The sequence below is a fragment of the Phocoena sinus genome, chromosome 16 (assembly GCF_008692025.1).
Source record: "Phocoena sinus isolate mPhoSin1 chromosome 16, mPhoSin1.pri, whole genome shotgun sequence".
NCBI lineage: Eukaryota > Metazoa > Chordata > Mammalia > Artiodactyla > Phocoenidae > Phocoena > Phocoena sinus.
The window spans coordinates 7,187,061-7,200,201 of NC_045778.1; the positions used below are offsets into that span (position 1 = coordinate 7,187,061).

The 13,141-nt window shown below is 44.9% G+C and overlaps 1 protein-coding gene across 1 annotated transcript in view; it reads left to right on the forward strand.

The window, feature by feature from the left end:
- GPR137B (G protein-coupled receptor 137B) overlaps positions 1–13,141 on the forward strand; it is a 56,192-nt gene that overhangs the window by 13,709 nt on the left and 29,342 nt on the right. The window lies entirely within an intron of this gene.

A 13,141-nucleotide genomic window follows, 5' to 3' on the forward strand; every position in this document is an offset into this window, starting at 1 on the left:
ATCCCTCCCTCACCCTCACCCCCGCTTGGCAACCACAGGTCTGTTCTCTATGTCTGTGAGTCTGTTTCTGGTTCATAAAAGTTCAGAACATTTTTTTGTCACCCCCAGAAGGAACCCTGGAGCCCTTAGCAGTCACCCACACTTCTCCCCAACCCCCCAGACCCAGGCAACCGCTAAGCTACATTCTGCCTTTGTTTTCCCTGTAAGCATACACCTCTGTTCTCACCTTCTCTCTGAACCCCTAGTCCAGGCCCTTTGTCTCTGGTCCCCCACCCCTGCCCCCCTCTAAAAAGCACAGCTCTGGTTTCAGATTGTGTGGCTTCTACTGAAAGCTTTCTGATTCTCTTACAGGGAAGTGCATGTGCCTTTCCTGACTAAAGGCTGCTGCCTGGACTTGTATCCTAGCCTAGCCTGCTGCCCACCTGGCCCACCCCAGGGGGTCCAGCTTCCCCTCAGGCTGTCTCACTTCCTCACAACTCACACCACCCTCACACCATGTCTGTATCTGGTTGTAGTTTCTGGAGGTCAGGACCAACGTTTCCTTATTTTCACAATTCTCGGTTCCAGATCTGGCGCTCAGTGTCAGCTGACCCGTCACCAATACCACCAGTCTGAATGTGGGGAGAATATGAATTTTTGTCTGACCTCACTTGTTCCCCAGCCACTCACAGGTCCCTGTCGTCCTGCCCTCCCATCTGGCAGGTCTGGTTTTGCAGGGAGCCGGAGGAGCCCGCACTGTCCGTAGCAGGGGCTGTAAGATATGAAGGAGTAATTCGTCCTTGTCTGCCTCCCCCTCAGGAGCCCTGTCCTCCTCCCAGCCGGATTCCTGCTGAGGTCAGTGGGAGCCAACGCAGACTCTAGGAGATGGGCAGCCCGATAAGAGAGCAGGAGTCAGCCCCGGAGGGTTAGCTCCACTTCTGGGCACTAATCAATCTTCAGTGAATTTCCCTGGAACACAGACAGGAGTGGGGGAGGGGTGAGTAGGAGAGTTTAGAATTTTCTTTTTTTGAAAACTTGGTCCAGACATTTATGTCCTGTATTTAATGAGGGCAAAAATGACGCTGCAATTAAATGTATACTGTGTCAGTTTAAAATGCCAGGAATTTAAATGCAACTTTGAGCAACTTAGGTTTAAGGATTAACTTGAGGACAGGGCAGAGTTTCTAAGCACAACTTGCAAAGGCCCAGGTGAATTCAAGACATAAACAGTTGACCCTTGAACAACATGGGTCCGCCTAGATGTGGATTTTTTTTTCCACAGTGGATACTACAGAACTACATGATCTGCGGTTGGTTGAATCTGTGGTTACAAGGAAGCCGCCTTTATGCTGTAGGCCCATGATAAATTCTACTTGGATTTTCACCTGCATGGAGGGTCAGGGAGTCCCTGACCCCCTCGTCGTTCAGGGGTCAACCGTAATTGCCACAAATTATAAAGAGTGGACAGAGCTTTTACAAATCATGGTTGAGGCTTTGATTTTGATGTCGTAATCTGTCACCGTGGCTTTCAGCTTAGAGAGGATCAAATGGTTTATTTCGTATTAGACTGTCCCCTTACCTGGTGATGACTTTTCTCCTCCAGGCTGCGATGTGGACTTAATGAGGATCTAAGTTTTGCGGGGTCTCCCCATCTTTTACAGGATGGGGCTTTGGGTTCCTTTTGGGGTAGAATGCTTTGACCTGGGGAACCCCTTGATTGGTGTTCACGGGGGTGAAGGCTGAGTATGATTTTAAAGTTGTCATTTTTTCTTGTTGTGATTATTATTATTATTATTGCTGTTATTAAGGCTGCAGTGAACATCCTACCTGTGCTTAGCACCTTTAAGGGCAGTGTTTCCCAAACTGTTCCCTGGAATACTCATTAGGTACACCTTCAGCGGCCAAATAAGTTTGGAAAATTGCTGCATACCTTGCGTTTCCCTTGAAGATTTACAACATAGAGTAATTAGCTTTTTAAAGGCTCTGGGAATTCTTGCAGGGAAAATCTAGGTAGCCTAGCAGTTTCTAAATTTGTTCACTGACCTAACGCCTATTTCCAGTCACCTTTATGAATTCCCAGTTCTGTGGGCGCACCTTGAGAAACCCAGCCTCAGAATCAGTTCTTACAAGGAGAATTATGGGGGCAAAGCATGTGATTGTTTATAAAGCTCGAGTCCTGGACCAGATATTTGATACTCATGGCTGGGAACCCTGACCTTCGCTGTGTTCCAGGAAGGGGCTTCTGGGGTCCAGGCTGGCCTCCCACCCCTGACTCCTTTCAGTTCATCGTCCATATGGCATGTACATTCGGGGCTGCAGGGACCATGGGGAGTAAAGAAACGTCTCTTATTTTATTTATGGAGGAGGATGGTGCACAGGTGGGCTATGCTTCCACTTGGGAGGGTTCACTGCTTTTGCAACTCTTGGCTGGGGGTGTGGATCTGCAGGTCCCAGGCCCTGAAGACCCAGCGCTGGCCGAGTGGTGTTAGTGAGCTGGGTGCCCCATGGGCCACGGGTTGACCCTGATCCGTGCATGTGCTCTCGTGCCGTCCTGGTGGGACCAGGAGCCGCCTGGGTGAGACAAGGCAGGATGTGGCCAAGGAACAGGAAGAGTTGATGTGCTCATCACGCGGCCGAGCCCCTGACCTGCAGATCAGCCCCCTGTGCCCAGACCACCTGAGCCCATGGCCTTTCTGGGTTGCATCTCCTCTTGTCATTTGCCCAGTCCAGGTTTTCCCTCACCAGTAGGGACCATAACCCTGTTGAAGGCAGAACGGGTCAAATTTTTCTTGCATCCGTGACAGCACTTTGCACCGAGCTGAGTCCATAGGACGGTACGACCTGTGGGTGGTTTCTGGGAGCCCAGCGATGGCCCTGGCGTATGAGAATCAACTGAGTTACCTGCCACCGAGTAAGCCTCCCAAGGGTGGCGAAATAGTAAAACGATATTTGTATATTTCGTTGACAAGTTCAAACACTTTTTAAAAAATACTGTAGTTTCAATATCATATGATATCACTTATGTGTGGAGTCTAAAAAAATGGGACAATTTAACTTATTTACAAAACATAAATACACTCACAGACATAGAACACAAACATGGTTACTGAAGAGGAAAGCGGGGGGATAAATTAGGAGTTTGGAATTAACACATACAAGCTACTATATGTAAAACAGATAAACAACAAGGACATACAGTATAGCACAGGGAACTATATTCACATCTTATAAAAACCTATAATGGAAAAGAATCTGAAATAGAATATATATATATATATATATATATATACACACACACACACACACGTATGTGTATGTGTAACTTAATCACTTTGCTGTACACCTGAAACTAATACAACATTGTAAATTAACTATACTTCAATTTAAATATGGTTTAAAAAATACTATAGTTTCTTCTCCTCCCTTTTTTTTAACTTCCTGATGAAATTTGAATTTTTATTTATTTATTTATTTTTTACATCTTTATTGGAGTATAATTGCATTACAATTGTGTGTTAGTTTCTGCTTTATAACAAAGTGAATCAGTTATACATATACATATGTTCCCATATCTCTTCCCTCTTGCATCTCCCTCCCTTCCACCCTCCCTATTCCACCCCTCTAGGTGGTAACAAAGCACTGAGCTGATCTCCCTGTGCTATGCGGCTGCTTCCCACTAGCTATTTTATGTTTGGTAGTGTATATATGTCCATGCCACTCTCTCACTTTGTCACAGCTTACCCTTCCCCCTCCCCGTATCCTCAAGTCCCTTCTCTAGTAGGTCTGTGTCTTTATTCCCATCTTACCCCTAGGTTCTTCATGACATTTTATTTTTCTTAGATTCCATATATATGCGTTAGCATACGGTATTTGTCTTTCTCTTTCTGACTTACTTCACTCTGTATGACAGAGTCTAGGTCCATCCACCTCACTACAAATAACTCAATTTCGTATCTTTTTATGGCTGAGTAATATTCCATTGTATATATGTGCCACATCTTCTTTATTTATTTATTTATTTATTTTTTGCCACATCTTCTTTATCAGTTCATCTGATCATGGGCACTTAGGTTGCTTCCATGTCCTGGCTATTGTAAACAGAGCTACAATGAACATTTTGGTACATGACTCTTTTTGAATTATGGTTTTCTCAGGGTATATGCCCAGTAGTGGGATTGCTGGGTCATATGGTAGTTCTATTTGTAGTTTTATAAGGAACCTCCATACTGTTCTCCATAGTGGCTGTACCAATTCACATTCCCACCAGCAGTGCAAGAGAGTTCCCTTTTCTCCACACTCTCTCCAGCATTTATTGTTTCTAGATTTTTTAATGATGGCCATTCTGACTGGTGTGAGATGATATCTCATTGTAGTTTTGATTTGCATTTCTCTAATGATTAATGATGTTGAGCATTCTTTCATGTGTTTGTTGGCAATCTGTATATCTTCTGTGGAGAAATGTCTGTTTAGAGCTGCCCGTTTTTGGATTGGGTTGTTTATTTTTTTGTTATTGAGCTGCATGAGCTGCTTGTAAATTTTGGAGATTAATCCTTTGTCAGTTGCTTCATTTGCAAATATTTTCTCCCATTCTGAGGGTTGTCTTTTGGTCTTGTTTATGGTTTCCTTTGCTGTGCAAAAGCTTTGAAGTTTCATTAGGTCCCATTTGTTTATTTTTGTTTTTATTTCCATTTCTCTAGGAGGTGGGTCAAAAAGGATCTTGCTGTGATTTATGTCATAGAGTGTTCTGCCTATGTTTTCCTCTAAGAGTTTGATAGTGTCTGGCCTTACATTTAGGTCTTTAATCCATTTTGAGCTTATTTTTGTGTATGGTGTTAGGGAGTGTTCTAATCTCATACTTTTACATGTAGCTGTCCAGTTTTCCCAGCACCACTTATTGAAGAGGCTGTCCTTTCTCCATTGTACATTCCTGCCTCCTTTATCAAATATAAGGTGACCATATGTGACCATGTGTGTGTGGGTTTATCTCTGGGCTTTCTACCCTGTTCCATTGATCTATCTTTCTGTTTTTGTGCCAGTACCATACTGTCTTGATTACTGTAGCTTTGTAGTATAGTCTGAAGTCAGGGAGCCTGATTCCTCCAGCTCCATTTTTCGTTCTCAAGATTGCTTTGGCTATTCGGGGTCTTTTGTGTTTCCATACAAATTGTGAAATTTTTTGTTCTAATTCTGTGAAAAATGCCAGTGATAGTTTGATAGGGATTGCATTGAATCTGTAGATTGCTTTGGGTAGTAGAGTCATTTTCACAATGTTGATTCTTCCATTCCAAGAACATGGTATATCTCTTCATCTATTTGTATCATCTTTAATTTCCTTCATCAGTGTCTGATAATTTTCTGCATACAGGTCTTTTGTCTCCTGAGGTAGGTTTATTCCTAGATATTTTATTCTTTTTGTTGCAGTGGTAAATGGGAGTGTTTTCTTGATTTCACTTTCAGATTTTTCATCATTAGTGTATAGGAATGCAAGAGATTTCTGTGCATTAATTTTGTGTCCTGCTACTTTACCAAATTCATTGATTAGCTCTAGAAGTTTTCTGGTAGCATCTTTAGGATTCTCTATGTATAGTATCATGTCATCTGCAAACAGTGACAGCTTTACTTCTTTTCCAATTTGGATTTCGTTTATTTCTTTTTCTTCTCTGATTGCTGTGGCTAAAAATTCCAAAACTATGTTGAATAATAGTGGTGAGAGTGGACAACCTTGTCTTTTTCCTGATCTTAGTGGAAATGGTTTCAGTTTTTCACCACTGAGGATGATGGTGGCTGTGGGTTTGTCATATATGGCCTTTATTATGTTGAGGAAAGTTCCCTCTATGCCTAGTTTCTGCAGGGTTTTTATCATAAATCGGTGTTGAATTTTGTCGAAAGCTTTCTCTGCATCTATTGAGATGACCATATGGTTTTTCTCCTTCAGTATGTTAATATGGTGTATCACATTGATTGATTTGCATATATTGAAGAATCCTTGCATTCCTGGAATAAACCCCACTTGATCATGGTGTATGATCCTCTTAATGTGCTGCTGGATTCTGTCTGCAGTATTTTGCTGAGGATTTTGCATCTATGTTCATCAGTGATATTGGTCTGTAGTTTTCTTTCTTTGTGACATCCTTGTCTGGTTTTGGTATCAGGGTGATGGTGGCCTTGTAGAATGAGTTTGGGAGTGTTCCTCCCTCTGCTACATTTTGGAAGAGTTTGAGAAGGATAGGTGTTAGCTCTTCTCTAAATGTTTGATAGAATTCACCTGTGAAGCCATCTGGTCCTGGGCTTTTGTTTGTTGGAAGATTTTTAATCACAGTTTCAATTTCAGTGCTTGTGATTGGTCTGTTCATATTTTCTATTTCTTCCTGATTCAGTCTTGGCACGTTGTGCATTTCTAAGAATTTGTCCATTTCTTCCAGGTTGTTAATTTTATTGGCATAGAGTTGCTTGTAGTAATCTCTCATGATCTTTTGTATTTCTGCAGTGTCATTTGTTACTTCTCCTTTTTCATTTCTAATTCTATTGATTTGAGTCTTCTCCCTTTATTTCTTGATGAGTCTGGCTAATGGTTTATCAATTTTTTTTATCTTCTCAAGGATCCAGCTTTTAGTGTTATTGATCTTTGCTATCGTTTCCTTCATTTCTTTTTCATTTATTTCTGATCTGATCTTTATGATTTCTTTCCTTCTGCTAACTTTGGGGTTTTTTTGTTCTTCTTTCTCTAATTGCTTTAGGTGCAAGGTTAGGTTGTTTATTTGAGATGTTTCCTGTTTCTTAAGGTAGGATTGTATTGCTATAAACTCCCCTCTTAGAACTGCTTTTGCTGCATCCCATAGGTTTTGGGTCGTCGTGTCTCCATTGTCATTTGTTTCTAGGTATTTTTGATTTCCTCTTTGATTTCTTCAGTGATCACTTCGTTATTAAGTAGTGTATTGTTTAGCCTCCATGTGTTTGTATTTTTTACAGATCTTTTCCTGTAATTGATATCTAGTCTCATAGTGTTGTGGTCGGAAAAGATACTTGATACAATTTCAATTTTCTTAAATTTACCAAGGCTTGATTTGTGACCCAAGATATGATCTATCCTGGAGACTGTTCCATGAGCACTTGAGAAAAATGTGTATTCTGTTGTTTTTGGATGGAATGTCCTATAAATATCAATTAAGTCCATCTTGTTTAATGTATCATTTAAAGCTTGTGTTTCCTTATTTATTTTCATTTTGGATGATCTGTCCATTGGTGAAAGTGGGGTGTTAAAGTCCCCTAATATGAATGTGTTACTGTCAATTTCCCCTTTTATGGCTGTTAGTATTTGCCTTATGTATTGAGGTGCTCCTATGTTGGGTGCATAAATATTTACAATTGTTATATCTTCTTCTTGGATCAATCCCTTGATCATTATGTAGTGTCCTTCTTTGTCTCTTCTAATAGTTTTTATTTTAAAGTGTATTTTGTCTGATATGAGAATTGCTACTCCAGCTTTCTTTTTTTTTTTTTCCAGCTTTTTTTTGATTTCCATTTGCATGGAATATCTTTTGCCATCCCCTTACTTTCAGTCTGTATGTGTCTCTAGGTCTGAAGTGGGTCTCTTGTAGGCAGCGTATATATGGGTCTTTTTTTTTGTATCCATTCAGCCAGTCTGTGGCTTTTGGTGGGAGCATTTAATCCATTTACATTTAAGATAATTATTGATATGTATGTTCCTATTCCCATTTTCTTAATTGTTTTGCGTTCGTTATTGTACGTCTTTTCCTTCTCTTGTGTTTCTTGCCTAGAGAAGTTCCTTTAGCAGTTTTTGTAGAGCTGGTTTGGTAGTGCTGAACTCTCTCAGCTTTTGCTTGTCTGTAAAGGTTTTAATTTCTCCATCAAATCTGAATGAGATCCTTGCTGGGTAGAGTAATCTTGGTTGCAGGTTTTCCTCCTTCATCACTTTAAATATGTCCTGCCAGTCCCTTCTGGCTTGCAGAGTTTCTGCTGAAAGATCAGCTGTTAACCTTATGGGGATTCCCTTGTGTGTTATTTGTTGTTTTTCCCTTGCTGCTTTTAATATATTTTCTGTGTATTTAATTTTTTTTTTTTTTTTTTTTTTTGTGTTTCGTGGGCCTCTTACTGTTGTGGCCTCTCCCGTTGCGGAGCACAGGCTCCGGACACGCAGGCTCAGCGGCCATGGCTCACGGGCCCAGCCACTCCGCAGCATGTGGGATCTTCCCGGACCGGGACACAAAACCATGTCCCCTGCATCGGCAGGCAGACTCTCAACCACTGTGCCACCAGGGAACACTGTGTATTTAATTTTTGACAGTTTGATTAATATGTGTCTTGGTGTGTTTCTCCTTGGATTTATCCTGTATGGGACTCTCTGTGCTTCCTGGACTTGAGTAACTATTTCCTTTTCCATATTAGGGAAAATTTCAACTATAATCTCTTCAAATATTTTCTCATTCCCTTCTTTTTCTCTTCTTCTTCTGGAACCCCTATAATTCGAATGTTGGTGCGTTTAATGTTGTCCCAGAGGTCTCTGAGACTGTCCTCAGTTCTTTTCATTCTTTTTTCTTTATTCTGCTCTGCAGTAGTTATTTCCACTATTTTATCTTCCAGGTCACTTATCTGTTCTTCTGCCTCAGTTATTCTGCTATTGATCCCTTCTAGAGTATTTTTAATTTCGTTTATTGTGTTGTTCTTTGTTGCTTGTTTCCTCTTTAGTTCTTCTAGGTCCTTGTTAAATGTTTCTTGCATTTTCTCTATTCTATTTCCAAGATTTTGGATCATCTTTAGTATCATTATTCTGAATTCTCTTTCAGGTAGACTGCCTATTTCCTCTTCATTTGTTAGGTCTGGTGGGTTTTTAATCTCGCTCCTTCTTTTGCTGTGTGTTTTTCTGTCTTCTCATTTTGCTTATCTTACTGTGTTTGGGGTCTCCTTTTAGCAGGCTGCCCGTTCGTAGTTCCCGTTGGTTTTGGTGTGTGTCTCTAGTGGCTAAAGTTGGTTCAGTGGGTTGTGTAGGCTTCCTGGTGGAGGGGACTAGTGCTTGTGTTCTGGTGGATGAGGCTGGATGTTGTCTTTCTGGTGGGCAGGTCCACGTCTGGTGGTGTGTTTTGGGGTGTCTGTGGCCTTATTATGATTTTAGGCAGCCTCTCTGCTAATGGGTGGGGTTGTGTTCCTGTCTTGCTAGTTGTTTGCCATAGGGTGTCCAGCACTGTAGCTTGCTGGTCGTTGAGTGAAGCTGGGTTTTGGCGTTGAGATGGAGATCTCTGGGAGATTTTTGCCGTTTGATATTATGTGCAGCTGGGAGGTCTCTTGTGGACCAGTGTCCTGAAGTTGGCTCTCCCACCTCAGAGGCACAGCACTGACTCCTGGCAGCATCACCAAGAGCCTTTCATCCACACGGCTCAGAATAAAAGGGAGAAAAAGTAGAAAAAAAGAAAGGATAAAATAAAATAAAGTAACAAAATAAAATAGTTATTAAAATAAAAAATAATTATTAAGAAAAAAAATTGTTTTTAATTAAAAACAAAACTAAACAAAAACGAACGGACAGGACCCTAGGACAAATGGTGGAAGCAAAGCTATACAGACAAAATCTCACACAGAAGCATATACAGACACACTCACAAAAAGAGGAAAAGGGGAAAAAATAATAAATCTTGCTCTCAAAGTCCACCTCCTCAATTCAGGATGACTCGTTGTCTATTCAGGTATTCCACAGATGCAGGGCACATCAGGTTGATTGTGGAGATTTAATCCGCTGCTCCTGAGGCTGCTGGGAGAAATTTCCCTTTCTCTTCTTTGTTCACACAGCTCCAGGTGTTCAGCTTTGGATTTGGACCCGCCTCTGCGTGTAGGTCACCTGAGGGCATCTGTTCTCTCAAACAGGACGGGGTTAAAGGAGCAGCTGCTTCGGGGGCTCTGGCTCACTCAGGCCTGGGGTAGGGAGGGGTATGGATGCGGGGCGAGCCTGCGGCGGCAGAGGCCCATGTGATGTTGCACCAGCCCGAGGCGCGCTGTGCGTTCTCCCCGGGGGAGTTGTCCCTGGATCCCGGGACACTGGCGGTGGCGGGCTGCACAGGCTCCCGGGAGGGGGTTGTGGATAGCGACCTGTGCTCGCACACAGGCTTCCTGGTGGCCGTAGAAGCAGCCTTAGCGTCTCATGCCCGTCTCTGGGGTCCGCGCTGTTAGCCGCGCTCGCGCCCGTCTCTGGAGCTCCTTTAAGCAGCGCTCTTAATCCCCTCTCCTCGCGCCCCAGGAAACAAAGAGGGAAGAAAAAGTCTCTTGCCCCTTCGGCAGGTCCAGACATCTCCGCGGACTCCCTCCCGTCTAGCTGTGGTGCACGAGCCCCCTTCAGGCTGTGTTCACGCCGCCAACCCCAGTCCTCTCCCTGCGGTGGACAGACCGAAGCCCGACCCTCAGCTTCCAGCCCCGCCCGCCCCGGCGGGGGAGCAGACAAGCCTCTCGGGCTGGTGAGTGATGGTCGGCACTGATCTTCGGTGCGGGAATCTCCCCGCTTTGCCCTCCGCACCCCTGTTCTTGGGCTCTCCTCCGCGGTTCCGAAGCTTACCCCCTCCGCCACCCGCAGTCTCCGCCCGCGAAGGGGCTTCCTAGAATGTGGAAATCTTTCCTCCTTCACAGCTCCCTCCCACTGGCGCAGGTCCCGTCCCTATTCTTTTGTCTCTGTTTATTCTTTTTTCTTTTGCCCTACCCAGGTACGTGGGGAGTTTCTTGCCTTTTGGGAGGTCTGAGGTCTTCTGCCAGCGTTCAGTGGGTGTTCTGTAGGAGTTGTTCCACGTGTAGATGTATTTCTGATGTATCTGTGGGGAGGATGGTGATCTCTGCGTCTTACTCTAACACCATTTTCCCCCTCTCCCGCCCGTCTCCTTACTTTGATATCTGTGAAGAATTCTCTTTTTTCTTTTTTTAAATTTATTTATTTTTGGCTGCGTTGGGTCTTCGTTGCTGTGCACCGGCTTCTCATTGTGGTGACTTCTCTTGTTGCGGAGCACGGGCTTCAGTAGTTGTGGCATGCGGGCTCAGTAGTCGTGGCTCGCAGGCTCTAGAGCGCAGGCTCAGTAGTTGTGGTGCACGGGCTTGGTTGCGCCACGGCATGTGGAATCTTCCTGGACCAGGACTTGAACCTGTGTCCCCTGCACTGGCAGGAGGATTCTTAACCACTGTGCCACCAGGGAAGCCCCAAGAATTCTCTTGATTATTTAAAAGCAAGATCCTCAAGTACTATGTATCATAAGAGCGTTTTTCTGAGAGCATTGTTATAGGTTGTATGAATCAGTATTATTCAGTATTATCAGTAACAGAACTTTGGAGTGATGTATTAATCTATGTCTTATTCCTAAGGGAGGTTGTTTTATAACTTTTCTCCTTCTCATGGACTGCAGAGAACTACCAAAGGTGACGTGACTTGCCTAAAATCCCACGGGAGCTTGTCAGAGAAAGCTGAGCTCAGGGCCCCTTTGATGTAAGGGCAGTGTACTCACGCCATCTCTTTGTGTTTTTACCAGGTACTTTATTTGGGATGTGAACCCCTACTTCTTACCTCCTTCCCAAAGGGATTTAGGACAGAGACAAAACTCATGTCACAAACAAAATAATTCCTCCATAAGTTTGGAATGCTCCTCTGTGAAGCTCTGAAAATGTGTTTTTAAAAAGCGGGGCATGGGTTTGCTTATTGTAAAGTCTGTAGGAATGTCTGCGGTTCCCCTCTCACCCAGATGTTGATTCTGAGGATTAGAGTCCTCAGTTGGTGGCATGTTGTTGTAAGTTTGAGGCAGGCGTGAGCGTGAACGTCGTGGGGTGCTGTCCGTGGACTTGGAGCGTCCCCTGATCTCTGTTCTTGGCACTGTACCTGGACTCTTGTGGTGTCATCTCATTGCTGTGATCAACTGTTTCAGTGCGTTTGAAATGAATGATTGCAAAGCTTCTCAAGAATAATAGGTCAGGCAGTTTTCATCTCTTTCGTATTTCCTACGAGGCGGTCTTTGTGCTAGCCAAACCCGAATCCGAATCACTCGCTCGGGGTGGGCAGTCTATTAAAATGCAGATTCCTGGGCCCTGGCCCAGACCCATCACCTTGGCACCTCGGAGGGTGGAGCTCTGGGATTTGCATCTTTAGCAGGTTCCCTGGGTGATTCCTATGCATGGATAAGTCTGAGAATTACTACTGAGGGTCCTCAGAAGAGTGTCTTTGAAAAGGTTCCCGGGGGAATGGCTGCTTCTATTGCACGTGGTTTGTTTTGTGGGAATCGGCCCCTAGGGTCACTTGGAGGCTTGCTGCCCCTCGTGACATCTGTCTACATCTGCAGACACGGCAGGGCACTTGGATCCACTGAAGGCTTTCCCAGCATTATGTTCGCATAACCCTCCAGCAGACTGATTTCTCACTGCTTGCTCCTCAGACAGGAGGGCGACAGTATGGAAACCCCGTGAGCCCCCATGGGTTCCAGGGCTGCCTGTCCCCTCCTCCCCTGTCGCCAGGACCGTGCTCTCACTCCCCACCCTGTTTTCCCCTTGTCCTTCGCTCCTTACCACTCAGGCAGGGTTTTTCCCCCTTAGGCAGGTGTCTGGGGGCTGAGTAAATCCCAAGGCAAGTACCAAGGGCCCAGAGGGCTGAGGAGAGAGGAACAGCGCGTGGCGGAGGATGGTGGGCTCCCAGCGGGACATCGCAGCCCTCAGGGCCAGCAGGAGGAAAGGCGGGGTGCCCAGGGCGTGTTTGGGAGCTCCATGCAGAGGGAGAGCCTGGATGCAGGGAGCGCAGGTCGTCTGACCCTCGCCGTCCACGGCAGGAGCATCTCTGAAAAAATGTCCTCACTCCTCTCCTCTTCCACACCCTTCCTTTCCTCCTGCCCGTGCTGCCGCCACCCGCTCGCAGACACCGGGGGTCAGGAGAGCAAGCGTGTGGGCACCTGCACGGCTGCTCCAATGCACCCCGAGCCAGACCCTGACCGGTGACCGCCCTCAGGGCTCCCGCGAGCACACACCCACCCCGTGGGAAGAGCCGCGTGTCTCGTGGGGCTGGAGCCTGTGCTGACACCTGCTTTCCGTCTCCCCTTCGCCTTCTCACAGGCTCTGCCAGGCTAGCCTCTGCCCCCTACATGGGCCTGTTAACAGACTGCAGGCTGCGAAAATCTGGGGAAATTCCAACAGGCAGCAT